The sequence below is a fragment of the Camelus dromedarius genome, chromosome 1 (assembly GCF_036321535.1).
Source record: "Camelus dromedarius isolate mCamDro1 chromosome 1, mCamDro1.pat, whole genome shotgun sequence".
In the NCBI taxonomy this organism is placed as follows: Eukaryota; Metazoa; Chordata; class Mammalia; order Artiodactyla; family Camelidae; genus Camelus; species Camelus dromedarius.
In genome coordinates this window covers 9,416,664-9,430,867 of record NC_087436.1, presented here as the reverse complement: position 1 = coordinate 9,430,867, position 14,204 = coordinate 9,416,664, and positions in this window count along the sequence as shown.

Below are 14,204 nucleotides of genomic sequence, written 5' to 3'. Positions count from 1 at the left end.
ACAGTAGAAACTAAACCTATTCCAGCCTGACACACGTGAAACATACAGAACACATAAGTATGTCATTTTCAAAGGAGAACCCTCCACAGCTAACCTCCAGTTTAAAAAGGGAGGAAAAACATTCAATTCTCTCCTCATAACAGAAGCAGCAGGTGATTGTTCAGATCCAAGCAGACACCCTTCAAAATCAACCAGGCCCTTTTGATTTACTATTCTGCCTTTGATTGAGGAACTTTAGGGCTTGCCTTCTGTGAACAGGAATACGGGTTTCGGCGTCTAAAGAGAAATCGGAGAAGCATGTCACACAATGGAATTTGTGTCTTTAATTGTACTTTGCAATTTCATATCAAATATCTAATAGATACGTAAGCTATTTTTGATAGTTTTGGTTTTGATGCAAAAAGCTCTAAAGAATAAACTGTTTCATCATCCTCTCTGTCTCAGAAGTGCAGTAACATTATATAAGTTCTTTTGATAAAGGTACAATGGCATGCATGCATTTATAAATCTTTTATTTTGACACAAATCTCGAGGGTAAGCATGAATGGTTTTAATTTCATGACATACTTGTTTTCCAGAATCAAAATGCATTTCGAAGCTCTTGGGTTTCACAATTGTGTCTTAGTTTTCTAGATTAAAGATGACTTATATCAAAGCTTTAATTTTACAAGAAAGTGGAAACCATATCTCAGGGTGAAGTAAACTGCCAGCTCCCAGCTGGTTAAACAGAGTAAAATAGAGCTCAAATGGCATATTCCAATAGCATATGCCTTCGACTCTCAACACTGGAGCATTTTCTTGTGTGATTCTCTCTGCTTCAGGTTTTGCTTTTCATATCATATGCTTTGAGCAAATCCAAGCCTTAGCGTAAATCTAGAACTAATTCACTCATGGGAGCTAACATTCTGACCCAGAACACATCTTCTCCGATGAAGGAGGGGGTGATTATACATGGTTTATGCTGCATGAAATTTAAACAGAGATGCATCTAGAAATGCTCCCTTACGGTTAGGAAAGCTGTTATTGTATTATTTGTTCAAAGATTCTTTTCTAATCAGAAAACATTTTTATTTTAATCCCTGTCTGAAGACCTTACTCTATCACCAGAGACATGGAGCTTTCAAACGACGGACTTTCATAGTTTTGGATACACTTAGCACGGGCTTTTACAAATGTTATTCACTTCACCTACACTCACCCCCATAATGGTATTCTCTGATTTTTTTTTATTGTTTTAATTATGATCAGGTAATTCTCCTATATGAAGAGTATATTTATATTGTATATATATGTATGGGCATATATCTCAAATGAATAAATACTTGAGGCAAAATTGAGTTTATCTTTTTCTGTATCTTTACCAGTAGAGATGTTTGGGGACAATATTTCTGTCCCCAGAGAAGAATCAGGTCTCAGTCTATGAGTCAGTGGACCCCCATAATTCAGTCCTAATCATTGGTGTTTTCCCTAGTATGACAAATATTTCTTGCCATTAGATAGGAGAGTATTTTATTCAATATTCAACAACTGGAGATTCAAGTTATTCTGTATTTTATTTTTCAACTATATATATCATTGAATATTCTTTATTATTAATTTTTATGAGGCTATGTCTTATTAAATGCAATACCTACTTTGTTCTTTTTTTGTTCTTTTTTTCTCCATTCTATGTAGGATGATCCTGCTTATTCCAAAAATCAAGAATCCCAAGTACCAGGAGGCACGATCTGAACAATCTTAGATTTTTCTTCAGAATATAAGGAAATGGGTTGAAAAAGCTGTGTGACATTTTCTAACATAAAGGGTGTTTTTTTTTTTTGAGTTAAGAAATTACTGTTTTTTCTGCATACTTTCTCTGACATGGTATAGTATACAGAGATGTAGCTTCTGCTATGTTATGTATATACTGGCATTCATAGTTGTGACTCATTTTGAATGTTTAAAAAATTTTATTTAAAAATGGGTGCTAGTAGCCACAAACTCTTGGTTAATTTTACATCAATTAGTCTGGGCGATGGTGCCCGGAGGATTGGCCAAACACTACTCTAGATGTTTCTATGAAAGTATTTTTTGGGATGAGAGTAACATTTAAATTGATGGATTTGGATAACGCGGTCCTCATATGAGGTTAATCCTCATCCTATATGATGAAATCCTTAATAAAACAAAGACTGACCTCCCTACAGAAAGAAGGAATCCTATCTGCAGACTGTCTTTGAACTCTGCAACTTTTCCCTGTGTCTCTAGCCTGCTGGCCTATAGTGCAAATTTTGGATTTACCAGGGCTTCATTATCCTACGATGTAATTTCTTAAAATCTCTCTCTCTCTTTCTAGCAATATATATAAAAAGTTAAAATGTAAAAATAACATATACAATGTAAAAGATAAAAATATATATAACATATGCAATATATAATAAAATATATAAAATATATAATTTTATAATTATCTAAAATAATTATATGTATTTATATAATTATATCACTATATTATTATATAATAGCATAGTATTATAATTATATATTTAGATTATATATGTATTATATCTACATATTATATATAATATATGATAACATGATGTTTCATATTATAATAATACTATTACAATATGATATAATAATATATGTGCATATTATATATACATATATGTTCATATGGTGTATATTTATATTATATATAACAATTACATATAATATAATCATATGTAAATAAACATAAATATATATATAAGTTGTTGACTCTGTTTCTCTGGAAAACCTTAACACAGAAAGTACTGTCAGTTTTATAATTAGTCATTAAAAAATGGATTTGCAATATTAATACTTCTCTCAAAGCCAACTTTGCTAATCTTCATATTTTTAATAAGATGATTAACATCTCACACCAGTAAGTATTACATTATTTTTATTTGAGCTATACATGTGACCTGCAACTTGATTTAAACGAAAAGGTTAAAGCCGATACTAAAAACTAAGGTGTTTGTGTAGACTCCTGCTTGGTTCTTAAATGGCTTTGCTCCCTTCTTTTCCATTTCTCTCCACCTCAGATAAGAAAGGAGCTTTGCCTGTCACCCAGGGACTCAAGAAAAAGTGTTATTAGCAGGAGTTTTCTATGAGAAAATTGCACTGAGCCATGTGGGTTTTCCAGATTTCTCTGTATGACATACAAATGGGGATTTTAGAAGGGTCGGGGGAAATCAACCCCTCACGCCCACAGTGGAGAATGTTTGAGACATCTAAGGGGCAGGGTCAAGACAGTATTAATATCAGTGTTTCAGAGATGTCTTTAGATTTTGCTCTGACGATGTGAGGGAAACATGTGAAAACTGGAACTTATTTCACTGAGTTTTGAAGAAAACTTATTATATACAGAGACTTTTGAAGGATTTAATGTAGCTATAGGGTGAAAAACCACCCAGTTTTATTTTGATAAGATAAAAAATGCAATATCTACTGCAATTAAAATTTTCAAGAGGGCCGCGTGCACAGCTAATAGCGCATCGAGCCTCCGGCATTTGCACAAGCAATTGCTTGCTTTGCCCAAGTCATCGTGTGCTGCCTTGCCATTGCTGTTAACCCCATTAACTGCCTGCTTGGCTGTTTCACTTTGTACAGATGTCACAGCAGCAATCAGCTCTTCTGCCCATTTCCCTCCGTAACTGTCCCATTTTATTCCTTTAATTCTGATTTACTGTTTTAGGACTATCGCATTTTGCCCAAGTCGTATTCCTCTATTTAGTTCATCATAATTGATTAGATAAACACAGGTCGAATTGATTTTTTTTTTCATATTTCTTGCTACTAACCCCCATATCTCCATGAGGCTTCATGCAACATCATTATTCAAAGATTGTTTCCCATTCTGGATTCCCAAAGTAAGCCCACTAAATCAAAGAAATCCAGTATCAGAAGAGTCTTTAAGAGTATATCATTCATATTACTGGTCTGATACTCAGCACTGTCTATATAATTTGTGGAATTCAGTGCTAAGTGAAAAGGTGGAGTTTCTTGTCCAAAAAAATTAAGAATTTAAAGACAGTGACTGTGGAGTATTAAGCTAATTCCTAGGACCTTGACAGACAGGCAGCCCTCCGCAGCTGGCCAGTGTATATGCAGAAAGCCAGACAGGATTCCTCCCATATCAACTTTACCAAGTGGTTATTGGGTCTCTGTTTACCAACTTTCAGAGACAGAAAACTCACTGCTTCACAAAGCCAACCATCCTCATTCCGCAGTTGTGTCTGTTAGAAAGAAAGTTCTTCCTTATACTTTTAAAATAAGGGTTCAGGGGTATGATGACTCATCTCTACTTACTGATGTTTTTTAAATTATTGCTGTTCATTATTGCTTTTTCACATTTTCCCCTCACATCCAGTGTTTTATGATGTATCTTTGCTTAGGTAACTAGATATGTTGTTTTCAAGTGTCCAGCCTTACTGAAAATGTCAGTCTTACTGATATCTTCACATTCATGTTTTTGGCCACTACTGAGATAAATCACATCAGTTTAGGCACTTAAAAATTACATTCAGTTTCCATGTTCTTGTTCATCATGCTATGTATACTTAGCATGATCTGAAAAGATATGTGCAGCTCAATGTTTACTGCGACACTGTTCTCAATAACCAAGATATGGAAGCAACCTGTGTCCATGAATAAAGAAATATATCTATATATATATCTATATATATAGATATATATATAGATATATATATATAAAATGGAATATTACTCAGCCACAAAAAAGAATGAAATATTGCCATTTGTGACAATATGGATGAACCTATTATGCAAAGTGAAATAGATCAGACAGAGAATGACAAATTCCACATTATTCCACTTGTATGTGGAATCTAAAAATCAAAACAAGCAAAGACAATAAAACAAAAGCATACTTATAGATATAGAGGAAAAAACTTGTGGTTGCCAGAGGGGAGGGGATGGGGAATTGGGCAAAATATGTGAAGGGGATTGAGAGGTACAAACTTCCAATTATGAACTAAATAAGTCACAGAGTTGCAATGTACATCACATGAAATATAGTCAGTTATATTGTGATAACTTTGTATGGTGACGGATGGTAAATAGACTTACCATGGTGATGTATAAAATATGCAATCAATATTTGGTAAACCTGAAATGAATGTAATATTGTAAGTCAATTTTATACTTCAATAAAAATTGATTTTTAAAAATAATGAAAGTCTCTAAATTTTGTGATCACAAGGAGTAGAGTAAGCTAAGTGACTACTGATGCTCACATACATACAAACTTGAGTGAAAATGTTTTTGTTCCATTTTTCAGAAACCCATTACTAAAAGAAAAGATATATGTATTTTTCTGATTGAAGGATAATTTAAGTATATATTTTAAAGGCACTCATGACCTACTGAGGCACCATCATATTTTTTTAAATGGTCATAGATAGTAACATTGAGAATTTGATACTGAAATCACTGAATTCAAATAATTTTTACATACTTCCACTTTCACGAGTTGTCATGGGAGATGTGGCTACAACTTTAGTTTTGAATCTTCTTTACCAAAAATAGATATATATTTTACTTTATAATATTGCGTTTTAATTAAAATATTACTTCAGTGTTATGATTCTGTATAATTTAAACTTACTAATTGAAAGTAATGTACTTTCCACCAATATATTCTAAGTATCAATTAATTTTAAACTTTCAAAAAATCTTTGCTACTATGGTTATCAGAATAATCAGTTTTGTACTATTTTGATAAGTCCTATGTAGACCTTCAAATGGATTTATTTTTCTCATATTATATAATGACTGATCATATTCTGGCTTTTATAGTAGATAATTTACTTAAATTAAATATTTCAATGCCAGATTTTGAAATGATAATTCATTATATTTTCTCATAGATTATAGGAAATATTTTGTCAGTTATAAATTAATAAATATGTAATTTTATTTCTTATAGTATTTATATAGATATTATTGATCCAACATTTATTGAGTTTTTTGTATGTTCCTGGGAGAGACTAAGTATTGAATATATATATATACACACACATATATTCTGATTTAAACATAAACAGATAGCAGAATATATGTTAGTGCTATTGAAGATAACTTACTGAAATTCTGCAGAAGCAAGAGTGGAACAACTTCCTGTCTGGGTAAGTCAAGGGGGAATGCAGAAGTGATACTTAAATTGAGCTTAAAAAAATGACTTTGACTGGAAGGAGATACGGAAGTTTGTATACACCAAGTGAAAGCAACAGCATTAAATCTATTCATTTGCTCCGTCAAGAAATAGTTACTGAGTATCAACCATATTCCAGGCACCCTGGAAGCAACGTGTTGCAACGAGGGCTGGCATATGCAGAAAAGTCAAGGAAGATCATGTAGTAGGAGCAATGAAGTTGGGGGCTGGGTCTAAAAGGTGTTGGTTTAAGATGACAATGTGTAACAGGTTGAGGATAGATCTTGTCAAGGTATGGAATTTGGATTCTATATGGTATATAATAAAGTTCTTCAGCAGCTGGGTGGCATGGACCATTTTCCTTTTAGAAAGATAACTAAGAGCTCTGTAGAGGGTAAACTAGAGTAAGGGACAAATGGGGTGTCAGTTAAGAAAGTTGATGAGGCGATCATTGTAATCATCCAGGGGAGAAATATTGAGGATCCAGACATAGGTAGTGACAGGTGGATGCAGAGAGTAAGCTGAACTTGGAAGACACGTGTGAGGGAGGATTGACAGCATTTGGCAACAGAGCATTTTACTGCCAATCACAGTCAAAGTGCTTTAGTGTGAGAAACCCCTAACATAAAACCATGTGCACTATCACCATGTATATGTGTTCTTGGTTTAGTAATTATTTTGTTGTGTTTGATCACTTTTGTATAGCTCAAGATTGAAGAGAATGTGGATTGACAATATTGATAATGGAAATCAAAAGCATTAATTTATGCAAAACAGGAATTTCAGAATTTATGCAGAAATCAATTCTTTCAGTTTTCAAGAGGAGACTGAAGTCCAGAAACATACGTCCAGTGGCAAGCCCAGGTGTCCTGCTGTTGATTCAAGGCGTCAAAGTTTGGCTGAAGTCATTTCATCATATAATTTAAGTATATTCATATTTTTTTTGAGTAATCCTTATTCCTAATTTGTTAGCACCTGGAACCCAACACTTTCAATTGTTCTACATAATAGGCCTGTGGTAAATAGTTGATGAGTAAAGACATGCTTCAGAGAAAATCAAAGTAAATTCTGAGTGTCTCATTTCACTTTATTTTCTTTTACTCTACTGTTTTTGAGGGGCTGTAGGGATGTGATCAGTCCCCATTGCAGTATATTGTGAAAGAAACTGAATTATGCCATTCTTAGATTTTTATCTAAATTTCTTATTGCATTTTTTTTCCCCATAAAACCTTCAAAATCTCCTTTGTTTACTATGCATTTTTCTTTTAGGTGTTGATTTATTTTGTTGCATTATTGTCTGTTTTTCAACTTTTGTTCAATAGGAGGGTAAAATCTAAGAATGACAAGACATGAAAACAACCTAAATGTCCATCGACAGATGACTGGATAAAGAAGCTGTGGTATATTTATACAATGGAATACTACTCAGCCATAAAGAAGAATACAATAATGCCATTTGCAGTAACATGGTTGAACCTAGAGATCGTCATTCTAACTGAAGTGAGCCAGAAAGAGAAAGAAAAATACCATATGATATCACTCATATGTGGAATCTAAAAAAAAAAAGAAAAAAAAAGGACACTTCGAACTCACCTGCAAAACAGAAATATACTCACAGACATAGTAAACAATCTTATGGTTACTGGGGAAAGGGAGTGGGAAGGGATAAATTTGGGAGTTTGAGATTTGCAAATATTAGCTACTATATATAAAAATAGATTAAAAGGAAAAAAAACAAGTTTCTTCTGTATACCACAGGGAACTATATTCAATATCTCATAATAACCTTTAACAAAAAATATGAAAATGAATATATGTATGTATATGCATAACTGGGACATTGTGCTGTACACCAGAAATTGACACATTGTAACTGACTATACTTCAATTCAAAAAAGAATAATAAAACATAAAATTTAATTAAAAAAAGAAACTTAGAACATATACACACACCTAGAAAGGGATCAAAATAGGATGATGTTTGCAATGACATGTAAAGAAGTAAGATTTGGATGTATCCAATTTGATTTTGTTCTTAACTCTTAAATAGAATGAACGTGCTTACAATTCCATAAAATAAGTAGTTTTAATTTTTAGAGGAGAATAAAGAAAACAAGTGAAGAACAGATGCATTTAAATAATAGAGTACTTTTGAATGAGGATAACTTCAGATGAAGAAAATATTTTCCCCAATTTTTAGAGAAATATCTTCAGGTTTTTACATAGGCAAAATGGAATGAAATATTTATGAGGATGGGGGAAAATATATCCAAGCAATTGGTCAATACCGACTACAGGAATTCCTCTCGTGACCATGGTAGCCAATGGGCTAAAGGGTTACTTTGGTGTCTACAATGACTGTTCTGCAGTCTGAGTGAGTTCATTCAGAAGCAGCGCATCCTCTCTGGCTCTGTCTGAGTGCCTTCTAGTGGATAATCCAGATCTGCTCTGCCCTTCTTTGAGTTCAGGACGAGATGAAAAGTGAATCAGTGTGACCAGACTTCAGAGATGGCCCTCCTGGAATCTGGGAGGTTTTTAATATACCAATACTCCTGCCTGGTGGTGGCTGGACTGCTTTGATAACAAAATTAATTTGGCCTCTAGAGAAGGTCTGTTTTGTTGGGAAAAGTATTTCACAGAGGTGATTCCCTCTCCAGTTCTTCACCTATAAACAAAATATCAATAGAGATGGAAAATAAGTCAGAAAATGATTTGTAATTTCCTGAAGGAGGCACTTAAGGCAACTGGAGGATTCTTAAAAATTAAGATTTTAATTAATGGCCTCCATGGAAGAACTCTGCATTGAAAAAGAATTATAAAGTTACTCCATATTTGGACATTTGATGAAAGCATGTAAACGGCGAGAGTCTAGACGATGTCATGAATGTTTAATGTATATTTTATTGCATTTCTATCTTTCATTTTTTTTTTAATTTTTAAAAGTACACACTTATCTATTTGAGTACTTTGTTTTCAAAACATGAAAAAAACATTGCAAATACGTGTGTCTGGGAGGAAAGAGAAACCATAATGTTGCAGATTACATTGTTAGACAAATTCCCAGAAGATGCAGAGAGAATGTTAAAGTTAAGAAATATGCAGTATATCTGTTAAAAGAAAGAACAAAATTCACTGAAGGAAAAGTGAACCGTGTGTGATTTTACATTGTTTGCTCATGTATCTCCTTATTAACACAGGCAGACTCGGAAGTCTATTTTTAATATTACATTTGGTAGTATTTTTAGGCTTTATAGACTTTTGACAGATGGAATCATAAATTTATTGATTTAATATTCTCCAACCTAAAACACTCCAGATGCAGATGGAATGTAATAAGGGTTTCTGGCATAGTCAGGATTAGTTATGATATAGTTCAACATTTTTAGTCTCAGGTTCATTTGGACCTCAAAATATTGTCATAGTCTGTTATAAAAGGATCTAAATTAATTTGATGAAAGTCTCATCTGCCTATATGCAAATTTGGGAAGGGTGTTTCTAATTGACATACCAAATTCCATGCAGTGTAACTAAATTGCTACAGGAGATTTAAAGCAATTATCTGAGCAATCTGGTCAAGACAAAGTTATAATTAACAAATATTTATGGAGTGTCCACTGAGTGCCTGTCTTTATATTAGTTGCTATAAATCTGTTTACGTTTCTGGAAGTAGATCTGATGGTGAGGTTTGAGACGGAAGAGAGCTAAGTGTAGGGGGCAAAATTCTCATCAAGGAAGGATTTAGTGTCTAAGACAACAAAAAAGATAATCTAGCAATTTACAAAGAGAAATTCTTATTTATATTTTGATTCACTCTATCTCCTGGTAATTCCAAAATAGGGCATGTGCTTAAAAGCAATTTTTAAGAAGTCAAATTATAATATTTTTCTATTTTACAGTAGATTTTCACATTCTGTAGGCACATTTAATTATGTTTAGAATGAGCAAATTAATTTGGGGGTGAGATAGTCTAAAGAATGAAGAGAAAAAGAAGAAAAATCAAAGGTGATGTGTGTTCTGATTCAGAAGCCTATATGTCATTTTTATTTATGGCAGAGAAAAAACCTTGGGCAGCAATAATCACTTTTTTCCTTCAAGCATTTGCCTTGTACATAGATTTCTAAAATAAAATCTTACATTTACTGTTTTTTTTTTGCCTTAAAAACTTTTAAAAATCTACATTTCATAGCATGACCCATTTATTGCAATGTACACAGCTGTTGCTAAGAGACCATGTGAGGATGTGCTGTGATGGTTTCTATTCCACTCCATCCTATTTATTTCATTTAAAAGTGCAAAAATACAGTGCATGTATTTCACTACCCACTGATGAGTTGCAACACACAGTGTGTAAATGACTTTTCTAGAATTTGGAGGAGAGGAAGCAAAAAGAATAAATAAAAAACCAGAAAATGGAAATTAAGTAGCAGGTACATGGGTCTGAACTTCAAATACACAGTAGAGGTTTTGTTCTTGTAATCCTAGGAGTTACATTTAATTTCTGATTATTTTCTAAAAGATCTTCATGGTAACCAACCACCTGTGACGCTGACTTCAATAAGATGTTTCCAGATAGATTGTAAGCACGGCATCTCTGCTGTAGTGACCTGCATTTTGATTCTCTTCCTGAAGCCAGGTTAGCTGAGACTAAGAAGATGTAAGGCAAGTTTGTGCTTCTCTATATGTTAATGTCAGCTGTGCCATTTGAGAGAGTACCCACGGTGAATTTGTCCAGATTGTTCAGCAGAAAACAGCAAACAGTGCTTCCAGTGTGTGGATCAGGCTGGCATTTCAGAGTGGAGCTCCTTAGCACCCATCATTTAACAGCAGCTCAATTTTTAATCCAAAAAGATGAAGAAAATGTATCAAAATATTGCCAATAAAACACTTGAATATATTCAGCACTATCAAATTAATATTGTTTCTTTTTCTTTTAGTATATGTCTAGCTATATCTATAAGTGTGTCTATATACACATATCTTTCATTGTGTAATAAATTAAAATGACTATAGGAACCAACTATAAAATGTAATTAAGTGCAACCCTTTGAAAGTTGAGTTGAAAAATACACGCAGGAACTATGGCAACCTGATCTATACTGTCTGTCTTGAACTCCAATTTATTGTGAATAATACTGAAGGGGAAAAGCAGGTCCAGAGTTTTGAGAGTCTCTTAATTTTCCAAGAGAATCCACAAATCTGAATGTGAAAATTTCAGTCTTAAAAACTAAAGAGAAATCTAAGTCGCTCAGATCCCCACTTCTGTGGAAAAGAGGGAAGTAATTAGCAAGCCTCCACTCTGCACTCTGAAAGGATGTGAAACACGATCCCATTAGAGTGATCAGTTGCAATAGAAGTTGTAACTGTATCTATGATTTTTTTTAATGTTTACTTTTTCATAATTAAAATTGCTTTTCATTCTAAAATATTTTCCTTGTCATTTTTTTTTTCATATTTGTTCCTGGGGAGGTAGCTTTAATTAATGTTGGACCACATAGGTCTATGTTAAATCAGCATAAAGCACACAGTGATAGATAATTTATAAAATAATAAGTAGTGTCATCTTTTACATCATCTAAAATGGCAGCATTTTTTTAAGCATGATGGAGAGAAAGGGATGGAAAGTTTAACGGAGAGGGTTAAAGAAGTGTTTAAAGAGCTGTGACTGTTCAAGAGGCAGATTAATCAAAAATCTTTATATTATCTTTTTCCTAGAGCGTTCACTAAAATTATGATGATTGTAGAAGTTAATTTTGGTTTTACCAAGACACCATAAAAGACACCGTAATTGTGGTGAAATCCCAGAAGCAGTTACGTTTAAATCTAGTGAGAGTTGCCTTTTCATTTTTCTTGTCAGCCTTGAAGAATGTAGATACACAGTCAGAAATCAAGTTGAGTTATAAAAAAATGTTATTGAATGTCTTTGTCAGAGTTTGCCTAACCTTAACTTTAACTCTAACCTTATTTTTGTTGGTTTGTGCTAGTTGTTTTCATTTCTTATTTTGTTGCAATCTAAGACTGCACAAAATGAAAGAATGAGAGAGGCTGTATCAGGGGAATAAAAATTTCTGGAAGAAATATGTTTAGGGAAGGTAAAGATTCTAGAAGAGTAAACTGGATGGAGCAAGAGACAGGAAGCCACAGCCTGGTATGTGGAAAAGTTCACGTATGTAACGGGAACTAATCTCCACTGAACCACAGAGAAGCTCAGCACTTAAATGTTGCACGTGTTGGAAGAAAGAAATGAAAACTGAGACAGAAACTAGGTTGCTTAACTGAGGGCGTCACTTGGCACCTCCAAGTCCGTCCTCCTGAGCATGTAGCCTGCCCAGCAAGGAGTAGACTCCACCGCCAAGAACACAATTTCTCCACTGAAATAACGAACAGGGATGATATAAATCTATTGAGAGGAAGCAGGAAGAGGAGACAGAGGGGTTTGGAGCCCTAAATCCATAAAAAAAAAAAAAAAAAAAAACTGCATAAACATGTTAGAGTTTGGGCGCAATTGCTAGAAAAGGCAAATTTAAGAAAGACTGCAGCAGGGAAGTAGGGCTTGGGGGTCAGTGTCAGAAGAACAAGGGCTTCTGTTGCTTTTCACTATATAAACAACCTTTGTACTTACCTGACTTTTTAAATATGCGCATATATAATTTTGATTAAAAAATTAAAAAAAAAAACTCAGTTCAATACGAAACAGTAAAGAAAATTGTAGAAACCATTGATTAGAGCCCATTTGGGTAAAATCATGTAGCTGAATAAGAATGTCCAGAATAAAGCAGTGGAGTCAGCAAAATATGCTAGAGATTTTATTTTGGTATCCACCTATTTTTAAACACGTTGGAGCATTTTAGCTAGATTGTCTATGATATCACCATAAGCAAGATACTAACTACTGTGTGCAGATGGATAATATTTTGCTTTTTTTTTCTTTTCCTCTTGGTATGTTTTTTCAAATCACCATTCAGTAAAATACAGGAATACTGACTCTGTACCTATTAGCTCCTGGTATGTTTGTGATGCACTGATCAGAGAGCTCAGGGGTACACGTGTCTTTTCTGGTGTTTGATCCATTAGGAGATTGGGCACAGCCAGGAAGTATTGTGGTTTTGGGAAAAGCAGATTCCCCATAAGAGTAAAAGATCTCCTCAAGTGAGAGAAGGAGAAGCGTGGGTGGATGGAGAGAGAGAAGATAAGCCGCCTGTCCACAGGCAGGCCAGCATCACTTCCAAGAGGAAGCAAGACCCTTGTGTGGCACCCAGGCATGTGGGACCACATGCAGACTTACAAAGATCAAGATTCTGTGTCCCAAGTATGCTGCGGGAGTATTCTAGAATAATCGGACCAGAAATACAAATGCATGAAAATCAAAACAGAGGTCAGTAACCCATTCCCATCACTACTGCTTAAGAGTTGAGATTGCAAAAAAAAAAAGAATGTAATGGCAGCAGAATCCCAGAAGCAGGTGAGTTTAAGTCTAGTAAACGCTGACTTTTCATTTTTCTTGTCAGCCCTGAAGAATGTAGACTCATAGTCAGAAATCAAGTTGAGTTATATGGAAATAATGTCGTACATCTTTGTCTGAGTTTGCTGTGACTCATGTTCAATAAACCTGCTCAAATCTCAAGAGACGGTTAGGCATGATGGGTGCAGAGTGGTGGGAAGAGACGGCAACAGGTTCTTCGAGGAATCAGTCTGCTTCCGCCCGTCTTCTGGTTTTTTTGTTGTTGTGGAAAATTTTTATTCTTTAACAACTCCCTCCTAAATTTGACTGTTTCGGAGGCTAGATAACCCTTATATATACTTTAATGGGCTGTGATTCAAGGGCCCTGGCAACGATGCAGTGTGTGGGTAAATTCTAGAGCTTGAAAATATGACACTTTGGAGTTTCTTCTATTTAAGTATTTGCATGACTCCTGAATTTTGGGAAGTGTCAGAGAGACCTATTACAGCAATCAGCTAACTAAGTATATTATGTTACATTAGCTACAATTCACTTACACTTAAGTAAATTATTGGGTTTTATTTCACG